This window comes from Neomonachus schauinslandi, chromosome 8 (assembly GCF_002201575.2).
Source record: "Neomonachus schauinslandi chromosome 8, ASM220157v2, whole genome shotgun sequence".
NCBI lineage: Eukaryota > Metazoa > Chordata > Mammalia > Carnivora > Phocidae > Neomonachus > Neomonachus schauinslandi.
The window spans coordinates 136,537,823-136,547,463 of NC_058410.1; positions in this window are offsets into that span (position 1 = coordinate 136,537,823).

The following is a 9,641-nucleotide window of genomic DNA, read 5'->3' on the forward strand; positions in this document are numbered from 1 at the left end:
TTGGCTGTTGCAGCCACACAAGCCTTCTTTGATGTTCCCCCAGAAAGCCAAGCTCATTCCTGCCTTTCAGCTTTTTGCTTTTCTGCCAGGACCACTTTTCCCTCAGAATCTTCAAAATGATTTACACTTTCACATCATTTAGCTTTACGCCCAGGTGCTTCTGCTACCCCATAATACCATCACTAGTCCCTTTCCATCCTTTTTCATTCATTCATGTATTCATTCAAAAGTATTTGCTAAGCACCTACCTCCTACTTATCACTAGGAGTTAGAGATCAGAAGTAAGTCTCTGTAATCTTCAAGCTTGCATTCTGGTTGAAACATAAATAAGTGAAAATACTGAATGACTAATTGTGATAAAAATAAAGCAGGTTAAAGGAGATAGGAAATACCAGTAGAGTGGCTGGGATTTTATTTTACATATTTGATAACTGTTAATAAGATGACATTTGAAAAGAGACCATAAGTAAACGAGAACACTGGAGAAAGACTGGATAAATTCTAAAGAATTCTTTCAAGAATATGGGGTATTAAGAGGCAGAGAGGAGTCGATGATGACTTTTGGTTTTTGGTTCAATAACCAGAAGAACCAAGTAGCTAGTTACTGAAGGATAGGAAGACCTTAGGGGTTGGGGGTGGGAGGGCAGGGCTTCTTTTTTTCTTTGGGGAGGGGGAATGGGGAAGGGAATCAATTGTTTTGTTTTGGACATATTAGGTTTGAGATTCCTATTAATCTAAGTGGAGATTCAGAATAGGCAGTTGGATGTGAGAGTCTGGCATTCAGGGGAAGAAGCTCTAGTCAAGACATACATTTAGCAGTTGTCAACATGTAGATTATTTAAAGCCCTGAGACTGGACGAGATTATTAACAGAGCGAACATCAGTACAGATGAGGAGAGGGTCAAAATTGTACCCTGGAGCTCTCCAGCATTTAGAGGTTCAGGAGAGGAAGAAGAACCAGCAAAGGAGATGAGAGAAAGCTACTGTAGCCAGTGAGGTAGGAGGAGAATCATGGGTTGTGAGTTGTGTCTCAGAAGCGAAATGATTAAGAAGTGTCTAAAAGGGAGAGAGTGATCACTTGGGTCAGAAGCTGCTAAAAGGCCAGGTGGGATGAGAACTAAGAATTGTCCATTGGATGTAAGGATGCTGAGTTGTCAGCAACACTGACAACAGCTGTTTCTGGGGAGATTGTATGTGGGAAGGTGCCAGGAGTGGGGCTCAAGTGAGACAGGTAGGCAAGCAATGGATTCAGACACTTTCCAGGAATTTTGCTGTTCAGCAGAGCAGAGAAATGAACAGAAGCTCAAAAGGAGTTTGGTTTTTAAGAAGGGAGATATTACCAAATGTTTATATGATGGTGGGAATGAATCAGTAGAAAGTGGAAAGCTCATGTTGAAAGAGAAGGAGGGGCTGATCTCTGTAAGGGGAATTTGGGGTGCCAGGTAGTTATGGGGACCAATACCTGTGAAAGGAAGGGGGAGGATGCAAGATTGGGCAGAGGAGGAGGTCAAACTGAAGCAGACCTGGGAAAGCCTTAGCCAGTCCCGTGGAGAGCTCTGGAATGAGTGAGTACTGCTCTTCAAAGTGTCCTTCCTTGTTGCACTTTTTTAACACTGCCTTGCTCAGTCACTGCATGCAAGCTGCCCCAGGAAGGGCACGACATTAAGCAAAGTGACTCCATGGCTGAGGCAGACCCTGGGGGACTCTGCAGCTGGGTGGCAGGTCTTTCCTTGCAGGGCGATCTGGGTGGCACATCTCCATGTCTACCACAGATAAGAGGAGATGGGTTCTGGTACACAGAGTAGGGGTTGTCCTTAGATGGGATAGTGGGCAATTTTTACACAGTAACAAGAGGGAAGGTAGAGCATATGGGTACTGATGTTGGGTGGGGATTGGCACATGTAGTGGGAGTTTTAGAAGTTCTTATTCTTTTAAGTTTCTCAGTGAAATCAGGAGCCAAATCACTGACCACGAGTATGGGAGAGGACTGCTGGAGCTTTCAGGAGAGAGGAAATGTGAGCTAGTCATGTCGTAGAATGGGGAAGAATGGATTAGGGAAGGGAGTATGGTTACCAGCATGCCTCAAGCAGGACCCAGTGAAATGGGTGGCCGTGAGGTCCAAGTAAGGACGAGTTAGGATTCTGGTTTTTGTCCAGCTACATTCATCTACTTGGGAATAGCTGTGAAGATGGTAAAGATTTGGGTTTAACCAGGTTGGGATTTTGCTAGGCAAGTACGAAAAGAAGAAAGAAGGGGGAGTGAGGTGAGGATACGGACAGGACACTAAATATAATGATGGAGGAAAATAAGGCAACAAGAGACTTGGTGAAAATGGGGCAAGATCAAGAATTTCATTACTTGGGCGCCTGGGTGGCTCAGTTGGTTAAGCGACTGCTTTCGGCTCAGGTCATGATCCTGGAGTCCCTGGATCGAGTCCCACATCGGGCTCCCTGTTCGGCAGGGAGCCTGCTTCTCCCTCTGACCCTCCCCCCTCTCATGTGCTCTCTGTCTCTCTCATTCTCTCTGTCTCAAATAAATAAATAAAATCTTTAAAAAAAAAAAAAAAAAGAATTTCATTACCTGAAAATTGTCTGTCTTCCCCACTAAAATGTAAGCTCCTTGTAGCTGCCCAGACTTTGGATTACTCATCATGGTATTTTCAGCCCCTGTAGCAGTGCCCAACACATAGTAAGTGGTTAATATTTGCTGAAGGAATGCACGCCAAACTCTTATTAAACTCTCATTACGAAGATTCAGAATGCTTTTTGTTCAATGTGATGAGATGATGTATTAGGACAGGACAGGTTATTTCAGCAAAAGTTCACTTAACAGCAGTTCAACAGTTTTGTTTAACCTCAAAGGTTTATTTCTCATGTAGTAAAGCTCTCTGCCAGTGGAGACAGCTCCCAGCCTTCCCTTCATGTGGGTTACTCATTGCTCTGGGCCACTTTGATCTTGTGGATCCACCGTCTCAACACGAGTGCTTGGAGTTCACAGTGCTAGGGGCGTAGAGCAGGAAGAGAACTCAGTCCTGCTCTTCTGGGGTTCTGCTGATTGGCCAATGGCCAGATGAGTCACCAGACCCCACCGAACTGCAAAGAATCCGGGTAACATGGGGGCACATAAGAAAGAATTGGTCAGCACTGCTCTCTGCACAGAAGGGGCTGATAATTGCAACCAGATAAGGTACAATGGAGATGAACAGTGGATGTGTGTTGGTTTTATTTTGGAAATACTAAAACCCTGAATCTTACATTTTTTTTTTCACTTTGGCTTGAGAAAGTTTTTACATACACTGCACACATATATCTACGTTTCTCATACACATATCTAGGCCTTATGCACACATACCTGTCTTTCCCAAACTGTAAGCTTCATGGGCAGAGACCAAGCCCATGCTATTTATTATTCTCTCCCAGTTCCTGGCACAGTGCCTGACACATAGTAAATACTTTAAAAATATTTGTTTAATTGAAATGAACCCTTTTGTTTCTTAGGGGCATGAGTCTGTTGTCTGAATGCTATTTAAAGACCTTCCAGCAATATCAACTCAGTAAATTAACATAGCTTGAGTAAACTGATGACCAGATTCTTATTTAAACCTGGTCATAAATATAAATATAGTGACACATTTGGTCCTTCTAAAAACAAGATATCATACTCTATTTTGGTAGAAAGAGTTAGCCAAAGTACACAGTTTAGTAATTTGAGATTAGGTTTGAAAATACGTGACTGCAACAGTTGGTTGATAAACTGGATATTCCAGCTCTGACAATGGCCAGGGAAGACTATTCAAGATAAACAGTAGGAGAATTTGAGGGAAATAGTGCTGAGATTATAAAAGTTGGAGGACAAAGGATAAGTGGGTACCACATTTTGGCCCTGGTACCTAATTTTGCTCTATATTTAGCAAGTATTGTTTGTAACACAGTTCATGAATATATCCCTATCAGCTGTTCCATTGAATGAGACCAAAGAAATAGAGAAGCACAGAGATTTGGTATTATTTCCCTTGTTCACTGTAAAATAAGGAAATCATATTTGGTGAAGGGGGGCGCTTGGTTTATGGATTAATATTCAGTGCTTAGATTATATTTAGCACCATCTCTGTTGGCCAGATCATAACCTCAGAGGCAGTAAAGTGTTTTCCACTACAAGTTGAATAGAAATCATCAACACTGTCACAAGATTACTGAAATGGGGTGTTATATTAGGTAGTAGATATGTCTAGATCACACCCATGTTTATCATTCTCAGTTGGCCCCCCGTTACACATAGGACAGAATTCAAACCTGCAACAAATTGCATGACAATCTAAGCCTGAGTTTACTTGTCCAACTTCATCACCTGCTCTTCCTTGCTATTCATACAGGCAACCTGTCTTTTTTTCTTTTTTTTTTTCTGTCTCTTTCTCTCCTTAAAATTTATTGGGGTATAATTGGATGAAATAAAATGTACGTAATGAAAGTATCCCAGGGGCACCTGGCTGGCTCAGTTGGTAAGAGAGGCGACTCTTGATCTTGGGGCTGTGTGTTTGAGCCCGATGTGGGGGGTAGAGTTTACTTAAAAAAATAAAGATAATTTTAGAAAGAAAGTATCCTATCTGATGAGTTTTGACATATGTTTACAGCCTGGAACCATGACCACAATGAAGATTGGGAACATACCCGCCACCTCCAAGTTTTTTCGTGCCCCTTTATTTTGCCACCCTGTCATCTCTCCAATCCCTACCCCTGGATAATGACTGATATCCTTTCTGCCACGATAGGAAAAAAAAAATACATCTAACTCTAAAATCGTCCTATAAATTTTATTTTGAATCAAGACTTTTAAAAATAAAATATTTCTTTTTACAACTTATATTCTAAATGAGCTAGAGAAGGCTTGGGCAAGTATTTATCCCATAGGCATTTTGCGTTTATAAAATTAAATTTATAATAAACACATACTTGCAAATTAGGAAAAGAAAACGGTCCCATCCACATCTCAGTTTAATGCAGTAGTTCTGAAGTGGGATGGGGGTGGGAATTTTGCCCTCAGGGGATTTGACATTGCCTGGAGACATCTTCAGTTGTCACAACTTGGGGAGGAGCTACTGCCATTCAGTGGGAAGAGGCCCAGGATGCTGCTAAAAATCCTCTAATACACAAGACAGCCCTCACAACAAAGATTTATCTGGTTCAAAATCTCAGTGTTGCTGAGATTGAGAAACCCTGATAGAATGCAATGTATTTTCCTAGTACTCTGCAAAACTGCTCTCATCAAGACCAACAATCATGCCCAAAGAGGCAATTGAAAGGCTTCTTTTGAATAGTCCTATAACATTGCTTAATTTCGGGCGCCTGGGTGGCTCAGTTGGTTAAGCGACTGCCTTCGGCTCAGGTCATGATCCCGGAGTCCCTGGATTGAGTCCCGCATCGGGCTCCCTGCTTGGCAGGGAGTCTGCTTCTCCCTCTGACCCTCCCGACCCTCCCCCCTCTCATGTGCTCTCTCTCTCAGTCTCTCTCTCTCAAATAAATAAAATCTTTTTAAAGAAAAAAAAAAACATTGCTTAATTTCTCTACAGCATTTGACACTACTTACCATCCCCTTCTTTTTTTTAAGTTTATTGATTTTTAAGTAATCTCTACACCCAATGTGGGGCCCGAACTCACAACCCCAAGATCAAGAGTCATATGCTCTACTAACTGAGCCAGCCAGGGCCCCACTATCCCCTTCTTTCAAAAACCCTTTCTCTTGTATGACAGTGTCCTCACATGACACTGCTTTCTCTCGGTTCTTCTCTGCTGGGTATCTTGCATCTGTTGATGTTGATGTTTTTTAGGGAGCCCCATAGGTTCTTGGCTCTTTTCCTTACATATGATTTCTCTGGGTGCTCCCATCCATACCCATGGTATCAATGACCTCTAAATTGATAAAGTCGAAATCAATGTATTTAGCAACTTACTTTCTCTTTGAGTATCCTATTCATCAACTGTTGGATTTCTTCACTCAATATCCTGTCAATATCTGAAATCAACATATCGAAAATGAAACTCATTCTCTTCTCTAGCAAATCTCTCCCTTTTCTACTGATTCATTTCATCGCTTTGTTGTCCACCTTGTGGCTCAGACTTGAATATCTGAAGTCATCTTTGGCTTCTCCCTTTTCCCAACTCCCCACGTCAAGTCCTCTGGATTCTAAATCTCTAGATGTCTCACACACCTCTCCTTCTTTTGGGACTTATTAGCTCTCTCCCTAACTGCTGTCATAGACTCCTTTCTGGTCTCAGCCTGAAGCCTTCACCTCACTGAAAAGTCTTGCAAATTCTACAGACTAGCTAGTGCCTTGTCTGGCAAACATAAATTAAGCTGTCATGACTCAAATCGTTGCCTTCTCTGTGAAACATTCCTCGTGTCTCTGACGTTGAGGCTCCTCCTCCCCCTGCACTTTGTTCTTTTAGTACCTTTATTCATATCTTTATTACAGCACTTATGAAATTATACTGTAATTATTTATGTGTCTACCCTTATAGTAAACATTCATTAAGTTGCCTGCCTAGAGCTCTCTTTCTGAAGAGCTGCCTCACTCCTGACTCCTCAAACACCCCTCCCTTTTCATCTCCAATTCTGTGCTGGCCACCATCTATGTAGTTCCATGAAGAACTCTTGCAGGCATGTGTTTACATCATGACCCTGACACCTCGTCCCCCCGACTGGCCATCTGACCCAGGGAAGGCCGGTTAATCCCCTCAATCTCCATTTGGAATTGAGAGAGAGAGAATGACGATGAAAGTGAATTAGGATAAGGGAAGAACAAAGATTCATGATTATACTTAATTCCCTGTTCTCCATTGTTGAGGAAGCCTGTCTGTATCCACGCCTTCAGTTTCCAGGTGACAGGCCTGCTACAGCATTTCTGTTACTGGCAGCCATAGTGTCCTAATTCATACATCCACCGACTACGAATTCAAGGATAAGGACCTCCCTTGGTCATCTTTGTATATCCAGCACTTCCTATTGAGATACAAAACGCTACTCAATGCAAAAATATTTGTGGAATGAATCAAGGAAGGAAGGAAGAAAGGATAGAGGAGAGAGAGTTAAAGAGAGGAGAAACAAATGAAAAAATAGGAGGGAAAATTAATGAGAATAGAACTGGAGAGAGAGGGGCGCCTGGGTGGCTCAGTTGGTTAAGCGACTGCCTTCGGCTCAGGTCATGATCCTGGAGTCCTGGGATCGAGTCCCGCATCGGGCTCCCTGCTTGGCAGGGAGTCTGCTTCTCCCTCTGACCCTCCTCCCTCTCATGTTCTCTGTCTCTCATTCTCTCTGTCTCAAATAAATAAATAAAATCTTTAAAAAAAAAAAAAAAAAGAACTGGAGAGAGAAAGAGAGAAGGCAGTAGATCATCTTAAAACAACAACAACAAAGACGACTGAAGAGAGTGCTCTAGGGGTAAAACATTGGGCTGTCCTGGGGCGCCTGGCTGGCTCAGTGGGGAGAGCATGCTACTCTTGATCTCGGAGTTGTGAGTTCTGGCCTCACGTTGGATGTAGAGATTACTTAAAAATAAGTAAAATTAAGAAAAAAATGTTTGCCTGTCCTGCTCTGGCTCTGCTGACCTAAGGTCAGCCTGCTCCCCAGTCCCCCCAGACCCCTGCTGCTGCTTTTACCTATGCCCACTTGCTCTCAGAGTCAGGTGGGGGGACCCAGCAGGAGCCCCAGTGCCTCCCAACACCCCAGCCCTGGCACTCACGCTTTCCTTTAGACCCGATTACAGCCCACCATGGTTGCAGCAAAGTAATTGAGCTCCCAGCCATAGATGTCTAGACCTTAGCAAATCCAGAGAGCGTGGCCTAGTAGAAGTAGTGTGAACCTGGATTTCAGACACATGGGTTCAAACTGAGGAAGGTCATAAAATGATTAGATGGTAGGAGCACAAGATAATAGGAATCAAATAACTCTCAAAAGGAGAGTGGAGCTGGGGCAGGAGCGTGCTTGTCTGCTGTCGCACAGTAGGACCTTTGAAATATATATCAAAGTGATCTCCTGTGTGTCAAATTCTCCTTTATTCTACCAGTCAGTTACAAATCCAGCATGCTTTCTATCCTTGAACTGTATGAGTTACTGTATAATAAAATGTATATTTTGTATAATAAAATGTATAATAATAAACAACATTTTCTATCTCTAATGTCCGTTTACCTCCGTTGTTTCTCATTGCTTACCACCGCGGACCCCCATGAGTCCCTTCAGGAAACGTTTGTCTCTCTAGGGACTTGTCAGAGGACTGAACTTAGATGCCTCAAAGGCATGAGGATCTGTATCGTGGTAGTCACTGAGCATGTGGTCCTTCTGGAGCTCTTCTCCAAGTCCCTCAAATCCCTACCCCCCACCCTCAACTGTTCTCTGCTTACAGCCCATAGTCTTTCTCAAGCAAAAAGCTGATCTCATTGTGACCTTGCTTGTAACATTTCAGTGCCTCCTTGTTGTCTGTGGAATCAAATGCAATTTTAAAAACATAGCCTAGCGGACTCTACGTGATCTCGCCTCTGCTTACCTCCCTAGCTGTGTCTCTCCATTCTTCCTCCCAACCACGGGCACTCGCTCCTCCAAAAAGGAATCCAATAGCCATAATGAGCTTCTTGAAATTCATTGAACTGCCATGTTCTTTCTTACCTTTGGCTTTCTGTCCACGCTCTCCCCTTACTGGGAAACTCTCCTACTCTACTGTCCCTGGCCAAGTTACATTCACTCTTCAGGTCTCAGCTTAAAAGCTACTTCCTCTGGGTTTCATGTATACTGCCCTCCTTGTGCGCCACCCTCCATCAGAGCATCTGCTTTTATTTATTCGTTTTTTAAGATTTTATTTATTTGAGAGAGAGACTGAGAGAGAGAGAGAGCATGAGCAGGGGGAGAGGGAGAGGGAGAAGCAGACTCCCCGCTGAGCAGGGAGCCCGATGCGGGGCTCGATCCCAGGACCCTGGGATCATGACTTGACCCGAAGGCAGATGCTTGATGACTGAGCCACCCAGGTGTCCCAGAGCATCTGCTTTTAACAGCCTGTTCACATGTGTATCCCTCTGTTCATTTCCCTGAGGTTAGGGATGTTGCCTTTCCTGTTAACTTTTCTACCCCTAGCACCCAGCAGTATCTTGAACTAGCAAGCATTTGATAAATATTGGCAGAATAAATACAAAGGTCAGAGTCTCTTTAATAGCTATTTGCATTTTCCAGGCTCTGTTATAAACTAGTTGCTTCTAAAGGTAATTCCTAGCATCATTTAAGTTATGACTGGCATGACCGACTATGAATAATGCTACACCGCCTCTAACCTACTCCATAAATATACATCATATTGATAGGTAAAGGAATGAATGAACACATGGAGCGCCATTTAACAAATCACCTTCCACATTCCCAATAGGGATTATGTCACTCCGAGCCCCTGCATGTTAATGATACAGTGATGTTTTCACAGATGCCTTCCCATGGTTCTTATCTTTTGTGATATTCGGTATGCCCTGCCTGGTGCTGGTTCGTTGGCCTTCGAACTCTCTTTGAATACATACACCGGCTCCTTCCCAGAACTTTGGCTTCAGAAGTGTCTCTCTTCCTGAGAAACGGAGGCTGCAGTCATGCTCAGTAATCACAGCCAGGTG